The following is an 18,544-nucleotide window of genomic DNA, read 5'->3' on the forward strand; positions in this document are numbered from 1 at the left end:
CCTGTTCAGCGTCGCTACTGTGAAGCACGTTTGTTTCGCTGAACAAGTTTCCACAGCTCTTAAAGTATGCGTTTAAGAGTTCATGTTTACCAGACATTTTTGTTCCAAATGATCATTCCTCTCATATCCTTGAGTACTGACCATACCTGCTGGGGAGGACGATGGTTCAATCCCGCGTCCGATCATCCTGATTTAGGTTTTCCGTGATTTCCCTAAATCACTCCAGGCAAATGTCGGGATGGTTCCTCTGAAAGGGCACGGCCGACTTCCTTCCCTATCCTTCCTTAATTCGATAAGACCGATGACCTCGCTGTCTGGTCTCCTTCCCCAAAACAACCCAACCCAATACCTGCTGGGACAATCTGTATAATACAGGCGAAATAGTCTCTGACTTCCGAAACAATGTAATAATTACAATCCAAAAAAGACAGGTTACAACAGAGTGACGCGAATTATTTTTGAACAAATGGAAAAACTGATTGAAGACGACGTCGAGGAGATGATTTTGACTTCCTAAGAAATGTAGGAACACCCGAAGCAATACTGACCATATGACTTATCCTAGAAGACTGGTTGAAAAAAGTAAACACATGTTTATAGCATTTGTAGATGCTGAGGTAACTTTTGACACTGTTCACTGGAATACATTCCCTGAGATTTTGAAGACAGCAGGAATTAAATACAGGAAAAGAAAGATTATCTAAAACCTGTACAGAAACCGGACTGCAGTTAAAAATAGTTGGAGGACGGAGAAAGGAAGCCATAGTTGTGTTGGAAATGGGTCCGGGTTCTAATACATCCTTAATGTTATTTTGTGTATACGTTGCAGTGGCTGTGAAGGAAACCAGGTTGAAATTTTTAAACGACATTAAAGTTCAGGGAGAATAAATGAAAATTTTGAGGTTTGCCGATGACATTGTAATTCTGTAAGAAACGACAAAGGATTTGGAAAATCTGTTGAAAATAATGAATAGTGTCTTGAAAACAGATTACAAAATGAACACTATCAAAATTACAACAGGGGTAACGGAATGAACTCGAATCAAACCGCCGAAGTCGTGAGGATAGAAAATGCAGACTGGGTAACATAGTAAGGAAAACCTTTCTGAAAAATACGAAAATGTTCACATCTAATATAACGCTAAGTATTAGGAAGTCTTTCTTGAACGTATTTGTATGGAGGGTAGCCTTGTACGGACGATAAGCAGCACACACGAGAAGAGAATACAAGGTTTTGAAGTGTAGTGTTATAGAAGAACGCCGAGACCAAAAGATGAATAAAGTAAGCATATTCAAATCGATGTATGTTGCAGTAGACAAGTGGAGATGAGGAAGCTTGCACAGGATAGATTATCTTGGAGAGTTGCATTAAACCAATCTTCGGACTGAAGACCACAATAAGCCGACGAAAAAATTCTACTGGAAAAAAATCTTGAAAGTCGTAACTTTGTAGCAGAATGAGATTTATTGCTAATTAGGGGTCACTTATGAGAAGATGTTATTCTATAAATATGACTAATAGTTTGTAAATTGTTAGGAAGCTATCAGTTGTAGGTAATTAGTTCTAAATGTAAAAAATATAACGTGTTACACTTTACTACATTTGAGCAACAATAAATGGTTTTGTAAGTTACAGACAATTATGCAGGACATAATTGGGAATAACAGTGAATGACGGTGTGAAGTAGTTCGATTACATAGACTCAGTGTAATTAAGGAGTATGGCAGGGTTACATTTATCAGTAGGGTGTTATAAATTACAATTTACCTTCTGCAGGTAGTTTTTCCAAAAATTTTGTTCATCTCATCTACATTTCCATCCACATGGCTACTCTGCAATTCAGAATTAAGTGCCTAGCTAAGGGTTCATCGAACCCTCCTTCAAGCTATTTCTCTACTGTTCCACTCTCGAACAGCGCGCGGCAAAAATAAACAATATTTCCGTGAGAGCTCGGATTTCTCTTACCTTATTACGATGATTATTCCTCCTTATGTCGATGGACGTCAACAGAATATTTTTGCATTCGAGAAGGAAATTTGGTAATAGACATTTCGTGAAGAGATTTCTCTGTTTTAGTGATTGCCACTCCAACTTGCGTATCGTTTCCGTTGACACTCTCTTTCCTACTTCGCATTAATTCTTTCCCACTTCTTTGAATTTTTTCGATATCCACCGTCAATGATATCAGATGCTGATGCAACTCCTTACAGAAATATTCCAGAAGAGACCAGATAAGCGTAGTATAGGCAGTCTCTTTAGAAGACCTGTTGTATCTTCTAAGTGTTCTGCGCATAAAACGCAATCTTTGGTTCGTTTCGCCCCACAACTTTTATCTCTGTGATCGTTCCAATTTTAGTTATTCGTAGTTGTAATCCCTTAGTATTTAGTTGAACTGACAGCCTTTCTATTTGTGTGATGTAACCTTTTAGTACCCCTGCGAATCAACTCACAGTTCCCATTACTGAGAGTCAATTGCCACATTTCGCACCATACAGATATCTTGTCTAAATCATCTTGTAATTGGTTCAGATCTTCTGATGAGTTTACTAGACGATAATGGCAGCATCATCTGCTAACAGTCTAAATAGTTTATGTAGATTAGGAACACGTACTTGGAGAAAGCCAGGTATCGCTTCTGTTTCACTCGATGACTATCCGCCGATTACTTCGAACTGTGATCATTCTGATAGGAAATTATGAATTCAGTCGCACAACCGAGAGCCTACCGCATAGGTCCACAATCGAGAATCATAGAATCAATCTGAGATACACTGTCGATACCACTCATTACGTCGCATGAATAAACTTTGCAACAACAGACATAATGTCTTATGGGATAACAGCAACTAGTGATTTTATAAAGTTACTTAAAATCCGTCTTGATTGCAATTTTTTTTTTATTCATATGACCGGTTTCGGTTCATTCAGAACCATCTTCAGATTTGATACTTCAGTTACAGGAGTAACACGTCCAAATACAGCAACTTTCATATGCTACGTCACACATATGAACCGAAACCGGTCATATGAATAAAAAAAAATTGCAATCAAGACGGATTTTAAGTAATTGCATGAATAAACAGCTAGTTTTGATGCACAAGAACGATATTTTCTGAAACCATCTGATTATTTGAGTATAGATCAATTTTTTCGACGCAATTCATAATGGTGGAACACAGTATATGTTCTATAATACTGCTGCAAAGCGGCGTCAGTGATATGGGATTGTAATTTAGAGGATTTCCTTTCTGACGTACTGGCGTGACCTTTGCAGCTTTCCTGTCTTTAGGTATGGATCTTCCGAGTATAGAGCGGTTGTATATGATTGCTAAGTATCAGCATACTCTGAAAGGAACGTAACTGGTATAGCGTTAATACAGGACAGTTTCACCACTGTATGAGACGGACCAATGGCATATTTCACAGATGCGCCGCTGGAGAGCTGTCCCTGCCACTTGCATGGAAGCTCTTTTGTGGACAAGTGTGGTACAGAAGTGTTAGTTCTGGATGAAATCACATTCTTTGCTCTGGTAAGCCGAAGAGTTTTAACGTGCAGTTAGATGATTTTAGTATTAAGACTTAGATTGCACAATATTTATGCATTTTTTTTTTACTGTGAGCTTGACAAATGTGTAGCCATGAAACTAATCTAAAATGGCCACCGAATGCTGCCTACAGACAGTAGTTGGGATGGCGCACCTCTCCCAGACAGTCAGGAGAGATGGACCAATGTTATTTGGGAAAGATGGACCACTTGTTTTAGTTTGACAGAAATGCAGGACAATTAAATTTAGCTTCAGGGCATGTGCAATAAAACCATCGATGATGGCCACAGTCTCAGACTATGCTAATTTGGCGGAAGGTATGTTCAAATGGTTCAAATGGCTCTGAGCTCCATGGGACTTAACTGCTGAGGTCATCAGTCCCTTAGAACTTAGAACTACTTAAACCTAACTAACCTAAGGACATCACACACATCAATGCCCGAGGCAGGATTCGAACCTGCGACCGTAGCGGTCGCGCGGTTCCAGACTGTAGCGCCTAGAACCGCTCGGCCACTCCGGCCGGCCGGAAGGTATGTCTGTGCCAACAAATGGAAGACCAGAATCTTATATACAGACCAACCAACCACTTCGAAGCTCATCAAATGATCTACTGATACCAAGCACACCGAAAGAGCACGTTATCTGCACAAGCCAAATTCCTTCACTGACTCAACTTCGGCCTCCTACTAAACCTAAAATTTTCAGAATTAGTACCTCAAATGATTACTCCTAAGCCAGTAGAGACAAAGCTTTTGGAAGACATATCACTTGTTTCTTCTATTGATAAAACCATACATTTTAAGAGAAATAACTCTGCTGAAAAAATTGAAACTGTAAGAAAAAAGAGGAATAAGAAAAGAAAGCAAACAGAAAATGGAGAATGGACTGAAGAAGCTCAATAAGAGAAATACTGTAAATGGCTCACTTTGTTCATCAAGTGCAGACATTGTAGAATATTATGAAAATAACTTTTATGAATAAGGATGAATGTGCTGATTACGAAATTAATAAAAATTACGATTAGATTCAATGTGTTGTCTGTTGAAGATGATCAACATTTCGTAAGAAGTGTAGCTGCTTTTTGCAAGAGAAACACAGGACAATGCTTAAACAAAACTGGACTCGCACTCGGGAGTACGACTGTTCAAACCCGCGTCCTGCCATCCTGATTTAGTTTTCCTTAAATCGCTTCGGGCAAATGCTATGGGCGTTCTTCCCTAATCCGAGCTTGTGCTCGGTTTCTAATTATGTCGTTGCTGGCATGACTTCAAACGTTAATCTCCTCCTCCTCCTCCTCCTCCTCCACCGTGAACACTACCAACAACTCATTAGAAAAGCCAATGTTCAATCAAGACTTATAATAAACTTAAAAATTTCTTTGGACTAAATGATTTAATAGTATAATTCTGTAATCGTTGCAACATAATCTAATCAAAAATATCGAATTTTAATTCATTCTTATCTTCATGTACAGTCATTTTTATATGCTCCATCTCTCCCATTAGGCTGGTGCATCTCGTCCATACACCTGAATGTGAGTGGACCACTTATATATATTTTCATTTTTTTATCATATCTATTGTATTTTAAGTGTTAGTGCCTCAATAATATATTGTGCTTAATCTTACTTGACCATGTATATGAAAATGCTGCCAGGCGTCAAAAAAAGTCGAAAACAAGCAAATTTTATGCTCAAGATAAAAACAGGTCGAACTCCGCCGGAGTTCCCGTACAATCTGAATCGAAGGCCTCGCTTTTATTGAGTGATTTAAGCTGATTAGCTATTCTGAGGATATCTCCTTTTGGCAGCCTCTTGATTGGGATTACGGAATATCTACTTTGTCTTCTTTGGTGAAGGAATTTCGGGAAACCATGTTTGGTAACTTCGCTTTAATGGTACTGTCATCAGCAACATTACCAGTGCTTTCGCACAGTGAAAGTACTGACTGTGTCTTTCCGCTGGTGTAATTTACATACAACCAGAATCTCTTTGTAATTTCTGCCAGATTTCGAGACAACTTCGTTATGGAAGCTACTAGAAGCATCTCGCATTGAAGAACACGCTAAGTTTCGAACTTCAGTAAAGCAACGATAAACTTGGAGGTTTTGCGATATTTTAAATTTGACAGGATTTTTTCGTTGCTTGTGTAGCAGTGTTTTGACCTGGTTTGTGAATCATGGGGTATCAGTATCATCTCCTGTTAATTTATTCGGTATATGTCTCTCAGTTGTCGTCGATATTATTTCTTTGAACTTAAGCCATGTCTGGTCTGCACTTACATACACTCCTGGAAATGGAAAAAAGAACACATTGACACCGGTGTGTCAGACCCACCATACTTGCTCCGGACACTGCGAGAGAGCTGTACAAGCAATGATCACACGCACGGCACAGCGGACACACCAGGAACCGCGGTGTTGGCCGTCGAATGGCGCTAGCTGCGCAGCATTTGTGCACCGCCGCCGTCAGTGTCAGCCAGTTTGCCGTGGCATACGGAGCTCCATCGCTACACTGGTAGCATGCCGCGACAGCGTGGACGTGAACCGTATGTGCAGTTGACGGACTTTGAGCGAGGGCGTATAGTGGGCATGCGGGAGGCCGGGTGGACGTACCGCCGAATTGCTCAACTCGTGGGGCGTGAGGTCTCCACAGTACATCGATGTTGTCGCCAGTGGTCGGCGGAAGATGCACGTGCCCGTCGACCTGGGACCGGACCGCAGCGACGCACGGATGCACGCCAAGACCGTAGGATCCTACGCAGTGCCGTAGGGGACCGCACCGCCACTTCCCAGCAAATTAGGGACACTGTTGCTCCTGGGGTATCGGCGAGGACCATTCGCAACCGTCTCCATGAAGCTGGGCTACGGTCCCGCACACCGTTAGGCCGTCTTCCGCTCACGCCCCAACATCGTGCAGCCCGCCTTCAGTGGTGTCGCGACAGGCGTGAATGGAGGGACGAATGGAGACGTGTCGTCTTCAGCGATGAGAGTCGCTTCTGCCTTGGTGCCAATGATGGTCGTATGCGTGTTTGGCGCCGTGCAGGTGAGCGCCACAATCAGGACTGCATACGACCGAGGCACACAGGGCCAACACCCGGCATCATGGTGTGGGGAGCGATCTCCTACACTGGCCGTACACCACTGGTGATCGTCGAGGGGACACTGAATAGTGCACGGTACATCCAAACCGTCATCGAACCCATCGTTCTACCATTCCTAGACCGGCAAGGGAACTTGCTGTTCCAACAGGACAATGCACGTCCGCATGTATCCCGTGCCACCCAACGTGCTCTAGAAGGTGTACGTCAACTACCCTGGCCAACAAGATCTCCGGATCTGTCCCCCATTGAGCATGTTTGGGACTGGATGAAGCGTCGTCTCACGCGGTCTGCACGTCCAGCACGAACGCTGGTCCAACTGAGGCGCCAGGTCGAAATGGCATGGCAAGCCGTTCCACAGGACTACATCCAGCATCTCTACGATCGTCTCCATGGGAGAATAGCAGCCTGCATTGCTGCGAAAGGTGGATATACACTGCACTAGTGCCGACATTGTGCATGCTCTGTTGCCTGTGTCTATGTGCCTGTGGTTCTGTCAGTGTGATCATGTGATGTATCTGACCCCAGGAATGTGTCAATAAAGTTTCCCCTTCCTGGGACAATGAATTCACGGTGTTCTTATTTCAATTTCCAGGAGTGTAGTTAGGAAAGAGTGAGGACTTTCTCTTAGGAAGGCGTCAAGTGAATTTTTATACGCTCCTTCGAATATCAGGTTAGAATCTCAGAGACGGCGTAAAAAGCGTGAATTGTCACGTGGTTGTTTGCTTCGCCGAAGGATGTATCAGAAAAGCTGAAATATATTTTCTAGTATAAGTCTAACAAATCGCGAGTAACTATGTGCAAAATTCCACGAGACGATTTTCGCGGTATATTCTATGCATATTCTCTAACCTCCTACACAGTGACCTGCAGTAATCTTGAAAAGAAAATTCGGCTAACAATAACTCGGTTTTATATATCATATATTCCACCCTCCATCAGTGTAGGAAACGAGCAGAACTCTCAATATACGGTACATTTTTTCCAGGCTCTTTGAACAGCTGTACAAGTAGGTGTCAGAGTGCAAAGATAATCGCAGCTCGCTTGCACAACGAATATGATGAATGGAGATGATCGTGTTAGATATGAAAAATGTTAAAAAAGTAATTTTACCGTTATACGCCTTTTAATAGATTTTTCGGTCTTCTCCCTCTTACGGATGTTGTATATTATTATTGTAATGAGTACTTGTGAGATACGTACGGATAGAACTAACTACACAGGTAAAATCTAGTTGTAGAATCACGAATATAGTTTACCTTTCTCCAGGAATGCACTTTAGTGTTCATATTACTATGTCCTTCAGGTTTTTCTTTAGAGAGAGGTAAGCAAAATACTAAAAACTTTAAATTACACTTACAGAAAACTGTAAGCTGTGTGAACATGTAATTAACCGTCAACCATCCGATTCGTTTCATTGTTTCAGAGTGGTTTACGGTGAAATCACACATGTTTTAGAGCTAGCAAGGACGTTATAGCAGACATTCGGGACACACGCTGCGAATTTTTTTGACTTGTTGTTATTTAAAAAAATAGGGGAATCGGTAGCTTTTTATGTGATGTGCAGTAAAGCCGGTGAGCGCAGCATGTGAAAAAAAAGCCATCCGCATGTAATGTACCTCAGTGATATAAATATGCATGAGCAATTAGTTTCAAATAAACACAAAACATAATACCTTTTTTTTCACGTTCCCACACAACGTTCTCCTGTTTACTGCACCCTAAACTCTTCAACACACCTGCGTCACGAGATAATATTGCACAACGAGAGCAGCTCACTCTCGGAATGAGGGCAAAAAAAAAAAAAAAAAAAAAATGCTGTCGAAAATGCGCGACAGCCTCCGACAATCAGGGTGCAATCAATATTCACCGGCACAGGAACGGCCGCCGTGCCCCAGCAAATCCCTGCTATCTGCTTTCAAACGCCCATCGACACTGATCTCGTTAATCTGCAGCACAGTGCCCTGTATTTGGACGATCTCTCACGCTCACTCATTTTAACCGTTTCCGACGTGGTTTCTTTTTACAAGAGGAAGTCTGTTCTTCTGTGGGGCAGCGTGCGATGTAAGACCGCACGCCCTCTGTTCACAGCAGTCGCGGCAGCGACAACACGGTGGAGAGCAATTGCACGCAGGGACGACAGCCAGGCTACAGTGTTGAAATGGCTCTGTCGCGGTAAAAGTGTTCTCTAACAGAAAAGCCGTACAGACAAAAACAAGTAAGTGTCATGCCGTTTGCGGCCAAGTGCAAACCTTTCAGTAGAACACCGCTGTAACGGCTTACGTGCTACTTTCGTTGCTACTCTTGCTTTTGGCTGGCTCTGAGCACTATGGGACTTAACATCTGAGGTCATTAGTCCCCTAGAACTACTTAAACCTAACTAACCTAAGGACATCCCATACATCCATGCTCGAGGCAGGATTCAAACCTGCGACCGTAGCGGTAGCCCGGTTCCAGACTGAAGCGCCTAGAACCGCTCGGCCACCACGGCCGGCACTCTTGCTTTTACTAAGCGGTAGCTAGGAGAGCAGTTTTACAGGATATTTTTACCTGGTCTACGCAGTTGCATTTGGAGTTACATACTTGACAATGATTTCAGCTATACAGGATGGTCAGAAATTCTGAAAAACCTGTAAGGGTGCTGCAGAATAGGGTGTAGTGACAAAAGAGTGTAAAGAAAAAAATGCGAAAAGTTACGCTGTTTCCAAACTATTTAGCCTTGAATTTAGTCAATCAAGCCATTGCGCAAGCAAATTGAAGCGGCCCACAAGATACATTTCGTGCCAGTTTTTCTCATAGTGTAGATGATAGCGCACTTGATTGCTCAGCCTTTGGCTAGAGTTCGATCCTTACTACTGTCCCATGTCCAACTTTTGTACATAGCTTTTGTTCCGTTTTAGGGCAATGGCCTTGCCACAGTGGATACACCGGTTCCCGTCAGATCACCCAAGTTAAGCGCTGTCGGGCGTGGCCGGCACTTGGATGGGTGACCATCCGGGCCGCCATACGCTGTTGCCATTTTTCGGGGTGCACTCAGCCTCGTGATGCCAACTGAGGAGCTACTCGACTGAATATTAGCACCTCCGGTCAAAGAAAACAATCATAAAGACTGGGAGAGCAGTGTGCTGACCACTCGCCCCTCCTATACGCGTCCTCATCTGAGGATGACACGGCGGTCAGATGGTCCCGATGGGCCACTTGTTGTCTGAAGACGGAGTGTTTTTTGTTTGTTCTGTTTTAGGAAACCAAACGAAGAACACGTTTGGTGAGACCGTTTCTGGAGGGACGCTTGGATTTCCGCACACAAAGGCCTGATTCGCTAACTTCAGTGTTAATTAACTCGGGAACGGCACAATGTATCCAATTTTTTTCTCAAAACTTATTTGTCAGCACAACCTACCCTAAAACACCCTTACGAGCTTTTCAGACGGTTTCTGCCCAACCTGTGTAATTGGATTACTGTTTTCAGTAACTAGGTATTAATTAATAAAGAGCTCCACCAGTTACTAATACGTTTTTTATGATAGTTCACGTCCAATATTGGTTTGCACATTCATGTCACTTTCAGGTAGACATGAAACTGCCATTTTAAATGCATGATATAAGGAATATATAAATAGTTTACATGATATGACATGAAAAATTAAGTTCTCACATGAACGACATGATTATTTCACATTGTGCTGTGCTGAAGGAACATAAAATTGTTAAAAAAGTAAGTTCTAAACTTCGAATGTGTCAGAACATAGCTCCTTAAAGCTAAAATGTGCCAATACTTTATGCATAACATGCAAATATTTTTTCTGTACATATACTGTAGACGTGTATACTTGTTAATTTTTCATGTGCTATCATGTAAAACAGTTATATATCCATTAGAAAACGCATTAACAATGGAAGTTTCAGAATCACTAGAAAGTGACCCACGTGAGAAGTCCTAGAGTCGTCGTCGACTATAATCATGAATATATTACCAACTAGAGCTGCTATTTATTGACTAGGTACACAAATGCGGAGCAACACTACTCTCTACAAGTGAGGAACTAATTACTCGGTCCATGCCTGGCAAGCAAGAGAAATCAGACCTCCTGAAAACAGAGGTGGAGCTTTTTTAAATTTGTTGCTGGAACAATATTGGCCCAAACAAAAATGTGAAGATCTAGCGTGTCTAGGTGTACGTGTTAGTACAAGTCACAGAATAAGGTCAGTGAGTTGTTTAACATGTATATCGGTACAGCCATTCAGTGTTTGCGGAATGACATGTAACCCAGTAAAACACCTCTCTACTTCGACACTCTGAGTAGTGTTTGGCGTACATCTACAGTCAAGAGCTGTGTAAAGTCCTTGTTTCAGTAACTGGATGAAATTAGATAGAGTTGCCATATTCTGTATCATTTTACTACTGTTCATCGTCAAGTTTGATACTGTATGTAACATATTTTCTTGTTCTCATAGTTCAATATATATAAGAAATGGAAATGAAACGCGACTCATTTGCAGATGTTACAGTGCTAAGTGACCATATTACAAGAAATATGAAATACACCAAGAGAGAGAAAGAAGCATCATTTCAGCTTTATGTCCCATCGCCGTTGACATCATTAGTGACTGAAAACTAAGACTGGACAAGGGAGGGGAAGGAATTGATCAGTGGTCTTATTTAACTTACTTCCCTGCGTCCACCAGAAATAGTCCTGAAAAACTATCAGCATGGCCGTATGGGAAGGACAGACGAAACGGTTATATGTTACTCCTGTCATACGGTGATCTCCAGTATCTGCAAACGTATCATGTTTCATCCAGATGAGTACCGTCAAATGAAATAAGGTTGACCGATTTTGGACTTTCAACTAAAATAATTCTCAAATTAATAAAATTAATACGTGGTGTAACAAGTATAAGCGCAGATATTTTTATTGGTGACTGAAAACAACGTACTGAACGACATTACATTAGTATTTACTTCATTTCCAGACGCATAGACGTAAAACGGTTAGCCTGCACCGACATGTGCAACCTACTTACTGATGTGGTTACGACTGTGCAGAAAACATCAGGTACTTAATTGTATGACGTATTTGTGATGAAACTGTTCGAAGACGCAAAGCAAAACCAACCAACACACTCATGTATGTGTATATTAAGATACCACACATAAAAATATCTGCGTTTCATACCGGTTACACCTTGTATTTGTTCTGTTCACCCGATTTACGTTTGTATATGTGGTGTCACCGCCAGACACCACACTTGCTAGGAGGTAGCCTTTAAATCGGCCGCGGTCCGTTAGTATACGTCGGACCCGCGTGTAGCCACTATCAATGATTGCAGACCGAGCGCCGCCACACGGCAGGTCTAGTCTAGAGAGACTCCCTAGCACTCGCCCCAGATGTACAGCCGATTTTGCTAGCGATGGTTCACTGTCTACATAAGCTCTCATTTGCAGAGACGACAGTTTAGCATAGCCTTCAGCTACGTCATTTGCTACGGCCTAGCAACGCGCCATATTCAGTTACTATATGTCTTCTGAACAGATAATATTGCGAATCATGTACCGTCAAGAGCGACGTTCCTCATTAATAGGTTAAAGTTAAGTATCAAACTAATTATATCCGCTTTCTGAATTCTCATTCCTTGTAATGTTCCAGACCTCACGTCAGTATAGTTCTTCCCTCCTCACGCCAGCCTGCGTGAGCTAATACGCGTGCATTTCGGCCTCCAGTTGTAACACGGTGTTGGCTCTTCCGCCAACACATTAGTATACACCAATCATTTTCACACTGGCGGCTCTTACGATCTGTTACATGATCTAACAAACGTAATTGCAACCTACGTGTCAAATTCATACGTTAACGTACAGACACTTGCAACAATGACTTTCTCACTCCACCATTATACTATTACAGACAGTAGTTGCTGCACCCATTGTCTTTCAGTGATGCTGCGTTCATTAGGTCACATTCTTACCTCATTCAAGAATGTTCGTTCATAAAAGAACCGCTCGAGAGAAAACGGTCAACCTCACCTCGATTCCACCAAAAATTTGCGAAGTTTTATTTATGTATCTATAAACAGGTAAGTATAACAAATTAACTTTTGTTATTGTTCCAGGTGTCGTTGTGAAGGTTAATGCACATCGTACGTAACACGTAGATACCAGAGTTGTTTTAAGCCAGCCGCACGAATAAAAGTTTTAGCTCACTGAAAAAGTTAAAAAATCAGTCCTTCTCAAACCAATTGGTATTTACATAGAGGTTCGAAATACCGTACATTTAGCCATTGCCACCGAATTAAGAACTTTTCAACACTAAATGCAATAACTGAAATAAAAGAATGTTCATCACCAGTGTGTAGTTATTGCTCATGGTTTTTTTTCCGGTCGATTTCACCGCAACTTCACTCCCTTTGACGGATGCTGTCCAACCTTTGCTCTGCATATTTTACATTTTCAACGTTTTACAGTCAATTTACTAAAATCCCTCCACAATTAAGCAAGCTCACGATTAGTGTATATCAAGTGTAACGAATACGTTTAGAATTGCCGTTGCAGTGCGAAAGCGCTTAAAATACGGGTTAAATTTGTTCTTCACTGGTATTCTCTGATTTATTTTTCACATCGAAATACCACATGCCAATGATTCCCATTATTGGGATCCCAAATATTGGCGAATTCCATTCTTCGTCTTTCCTGTTAAAACCTGTTTCGTATTTCATTTCGAAACCTGATGTTATCACACACACACACACAAAAATTCTGCAAACATGTTAAAAGCGTATCTGGTGGCGCCTTTGTTGAAGTGTGTCTTATCGAACCGCTTCCCATTTCGCTGGATTTTTCTTTTCCTCTTGTATTCAGATCGTCGGATTTTAACGGTTTTTCCTTACTTATCTTAGTAATTACTGCCATAAGTTTGTAAACGTTAGCTAATGCCGACAGTACGAACATCTTTGGTTGGTGTAAGTAAGCTATACTCAATTTTTCTCGCTATTTTCAAACAGTAATTTCATATCACTGTCATTGAGTAAATGATAGCTACTCCTAAGGGTTCGCAAGCAACAACCTTGGACTTTAAGCAGCCATTGCAACATTACGAAGCAGAGCAATAGATAATTATTCAAGGAGTTGGGAAATATCTGTCAACGCAGAACAATCATAAATGCGCCATTAAAGAATTTGACAATAAAAATGCAAAGTATATCCACAGGAAAGGCAGTTTCCGTAATCTAGAGCTTATCTTTCGTCATAACACAGTGTCACAGATGAACTAGTCTGTCGTTGCTAATTTCCCAGAAGAAGTGGGTCAAAGGATGCATAAATAAGGGCTCCTATGATCAGGGCACGAAAATTTGAAGATTCTTGGATTATCTGAAAAGTGGTATGGGTAAAGCTTGATACTTTGGGTGATAATGAAATCAGATCAAAAGATGAGGGTATTTTCCGGCTAGGAAAAGACCTGAAGTTCTCTATGAGGGGAGGACCAGAAAACAAAGAAGGCAAAGAATTACGATCACATTCCTCCAAGCCTCAGTACAGGAGATGAAGTAACAAAAAAAACTCCATGTTGTGTAAACCAATCGAACTATCCTCTACTCATTGAGTCTTTCTTATTGACTGTTCTTTTGGCCTGGTAGCCAATCCAGACACAGTACCGCGGTTCCCACGCTGGGGGAACTAGCCACTGCTTTGCATATCCTGAAAGGACCCAAGCAGCGACCCAAAATCCCTCTTATGTGAAAAAGAAGGTTTTAGACTAGGGAAGCGTCGTTCTCACGGTAAGCACGCCCGTGTTTCGGCAAAAAGTCTACTCAGACGAAACCACAGTCCCTCATTTACAGAAAGATCTAAACTTTCTAGACCAACTATTTGCCATTTCTGAAATGAGGCTGTTAAGCTTCCGGGACAGTCGTGCACATGTAAGATATGTTTTTGTCTCTCGATAAAAGAATCTGGGGACTTCCTGGTGTCAGGAGAGTTACTGTTTGCCTCCACTAAACACGCCCACCAGCTGCTCTGTACATATCATACCAGCTTCTAACATGAGAATGCTTGGAGTTTTGTGATCGTCCAACCATTTGCACAAAATCTCAGATTACAGCAGTTCTCTTAAATGGCTTCCTCCACTCACTTTCCACCAACTGGCCACCTTTGTGACTGTCTGTCACCTGGCCCAGGTAAAATGTTTTGCGAACCAACACCCTCCTGCTCTGACCCTAAGTAAGAAGAGGGGAGTGCCATAGTCCCTGAAGTACCTCTGCTGTACAACTCACAGAGAGCTGCTTCCCAGAATCACTCACACAGGCAGGTCGCTGGACACAGCATGTATGGCCCGCAATCTATCTTCTCCCTGTTCCTCTTGTCTCCATTACGGCCCCTTGGGGACAAGTTCTCTACAGCTAGACATGCTATCATATGAACATTGTGCCCACAATCTCCTCATGTATAAAATCATAAACCACACATACCAATTGTAGTACTGGGGAACACCAAGATCTGACTGACAGTGCCGTTAACTTGAGAGATAGGCATGCCACCTTACACTACCTCCCCATTGTCGAATAATTTCTGTATTGGAAGTGTCACACGTCAACAAAAATGTCTTTGAGAATTATATGCTGGACCATGACAGCTTTGTCAGCCAAAAGCCAAAAAAAGAAAACCGCACCCTGTCTTGACCTCATTCAACCAGGAGTCATACAAACACTCACTGCTGCATGCCAGCAACAGTTTTGTGATTTTCTGAGTGTCGGAATTGTTCCTGTGGACCCTTTAGTCTTTGACATTCATTCAGTCTGAAGCTGAGTTTAGAGATGATTGTTTTCCCTAACCACAATACAATATCGTAGAGCAAAGCATTCTCTACCTCAGATTTTGTTTCTGCTGCCCAAGCATTCACAGTAATTCAGTCTTCCATAGAGACAATAACATGACAAATTCTATCCAAGCATTCATCTGAACTAGTTCTTTTAGTACAACAGAGTAAATGGTGTTAACACAAAATAAGTAAATTTAAATGACATGTATAATATAGTGAGACTTTACACAAATGACGAAGACAAAATTAATACATGAGTCAATTTCAAAAAATGGTTTGATTATTAGTGTATGTGTTGTGTGTGATCTTATGTCAAATTTAGATTTTAAATCAGAGTGACCTTGTACACCAGTACACATCTAAAAATGGCGTTGTCCCTTAAAAGATTACCTTTAACCTAATAAAATAAATACAGCAAGGCATACAAAAATAAGAATTACAAACACAAAAATATTTTCAGTCTCCTACTGCTCCAAAAATTAACTTTAACGTTAGACAAACAAATAAACACACCACTATACTTAAGAGGTGTGTAACGGTTTGGGTGCGCAGATGTAGTGGGTAAACTGGTGCTAAGGCTTATCCCATTACTTACCATCATCAGTGGTGGCAGCGGTGGCAGGGCAGGACTTGTCTCCAGTCTACAGCAGCATCAGGTGGGCTTTTGGACTACTGACAGACCAGAGATGGGGCAGCAGATGACATACAGTTGCTCTTGTTGCAGACAGTCCTCCAGCAGTAGTTGTCAGTGTTATGGCAAGTGCCCAGAGACGTCACTCACTTGTCTGGCGCTCTCCAGTCCTTCCTTTCTGGTCGACAGCAGCTTTACGTTCAGGTCAGGACCCTCGGGACTTTTGCGTCAGACAGCAGTGGGCTCAGGTGGTCGCATGATGTCTGGGGCGAGCCTCAGTTACCTGTTGGCTGCAGGAGAGGCACCCCTGCGGATGCTTCCACTCTCCCTTGGCGCGAGTGAAAGCGACGAGCAGGATTTCTTTGGCGTCTCTATCGCCCTTGAGCTGCCCCAGTGTCATCACATTCTCTGGCTGCCTTCCCTGTAACCTCGGGGTGGGGGGACGGGTAGCCTGTGGATCACAGCTGCCAATGTAGGTGTGCTGTGATGTCACATCAGCTAGTCTCTCACCTGGGAACGTCGCCCCTGCTGGACATCGTGCTGACAGCCACGCCCAAGGTCTCGCTACGACACCCGAACCTCACCGGCCACTTTGCTATACAGGCGCCTGGACTGCGCCGAGCCACGTCCAGCCATGGCCTGTTACTCGTTCACCGTTGAGACGTCATAGTCCTGTACATAGTCCTTAACACATGTTTTAGTGACCTGTTGTTACATTGAATGTTTAAATAAAATACATACCCAGAAAATTATAACAAAAGTATGAACTGATGGTCATTAAAGGTTACAATATTATTAATGGAAAAAGTGCCTTACTGCTTTCTTTCATTTAAATAATATACCAAACATAGTTAATTAATCTCTTATCTAAAAAACAAAAACTAATCATTTTCTATTTGTGAACCCCTGTTGCTGTTGTGTATGTCAGTGTTATGTTAGTTTCCCAAGATCACTCATACACCCGAATGGTCTAAGCCGACACAGCCTGCACATTCATACTTCAAGCATTCTCACACAGTGTAACACTTACTTCTAATTATTCTACTCATTACCAAGTTTAGCTACCTCTAATCCTTTCAACTTTAAGCTACTCTGGAGTTTGATTCTTCTCCTGATGCCAGCTTATTGGATAGTGAGGCTGATGCGGATATCTGGCGCAGAATCTGTGTCGAATAATACTCACCGCCATCTGTACACTCCTCTCTGTGCCGTCAGCACAGACCAGATATCGACACGAATTCACCTTTCCGTCTGAAACTGTCCAATAATTCTCAGAAATCGACATACAGATATCGTCAATTAACAGCTGCTGCAATGACATGAAAAAACCAGGCCTTTTTAATAATTTCGTAGTGCAGATCGATTTCTATCTTCCTTTTTCATCTGGTCCCATTCGCCATAATACAGAACTTTGCCGATGAAGCGCCTCTGGCGCTGGCGATCCGCAGTCGAAATGCCTCAAGGCAACCATCATCCTGCTACTGAAGATAATAAACAAGCAATACCCACAGACGAAAAAGTACCACCAGCGAAAAATACCGCACCATCGGCGATTATCCGTAAGTGTAACCACACTCGAAAACCACCAACGAGCACACATAGCCCGACTGACATAATTCTAATCGAACCACAGCGAGAAAAATAATAATATTGGAATATGAACACGCCTCTGGCGTTGACAACCAATGTCCATCTCGCAAGATAGCCCAACCATATCGGTGGCATGATCCAAATCACGCCAAGTTCCATTATCGGATCAAAATCAACTTCTGCGGCACCATCATCGCCTCCCACTCCGAATGGTGGAATCAAAGGAACAAACCAAACTATTACTACTCTCCAACATGAATTCTGAGAATAATTCTATCTCCAAGACTTGTGCAATTATATCTTAGCCAAAAATTGTAATTTTCACGTTGCTCCAACACATGCACTTGCTTTGGCGTTGACAACCTGCTAATATAGCAATGCTGAAGTGTTGAACCAATTAGATTTGTCATAAACCCGAGATGTTTCCGCCGAGAAATTGCAACAACCCTATCCATGAAATAAATTTATATCAGGGAAATATTGAGAGAACAGCAGTACGTCACAAATTTTGAGGTAAATTATCAAAGTGAAAATGCTAGGCAAAAAACTCATTGATCAGATGTCACAGGAGAAGATCTTATTCGTTAATTATAATAATAAATCATCCAAAATGTGAAAGTGCGAACAAATAAAGAACAATACACTAAATGACTACATAAATAAATCGGAAACGAATGATCATTAACGCGAACTTAATGATATAACTGTACAAGTTTGCCCATACCGATCTTATGTGCGGCTTTGTCTTGAGCTGAGGTCGCAGCGGCCGATTGTTAATTCCTTCGGCGACTTTTGCTGCGGTTTCTATTTGAATGGTTCAAACGGCTCTAAGCGCTATGGGACTTAACATCTGAGGTCACCAGTCC

At 42.0% G+C, this 18,544-nt stretch overlaps 1 pseudogene; it reads left to right on the forward strand.

Annotated features, from left to right (window-relative positions):
* The first annotated feature begins 9,544 nt into the window (after nucleotides 1-9,544).
* Nucleotides 9,545-9,662, forward strand: LOC126459203 (5S ribosomal RNA; annotated as a pseudogene).
* The last annotated feature ends 8,882 nt before the right edge of the window (nucleotides 9,663-18,544 follow it).

Source organism: Schistocerca serialis, chromosome 2 (genome assembly GCF_023864345.2).
Source record: "Schistocerca serialis cubense isolate TAMUIC-IGC-003099 chromosome 2, iqSchSeri2.2, whole genome shotgun sequence".
Taxonomy (NCBI): domain Eukaryota; kingdom Metazoa; phylum Arthropoda; class Insecta; order Orthoptera; family Acrididae; genus Schistocerca; species Schistocerca serialis.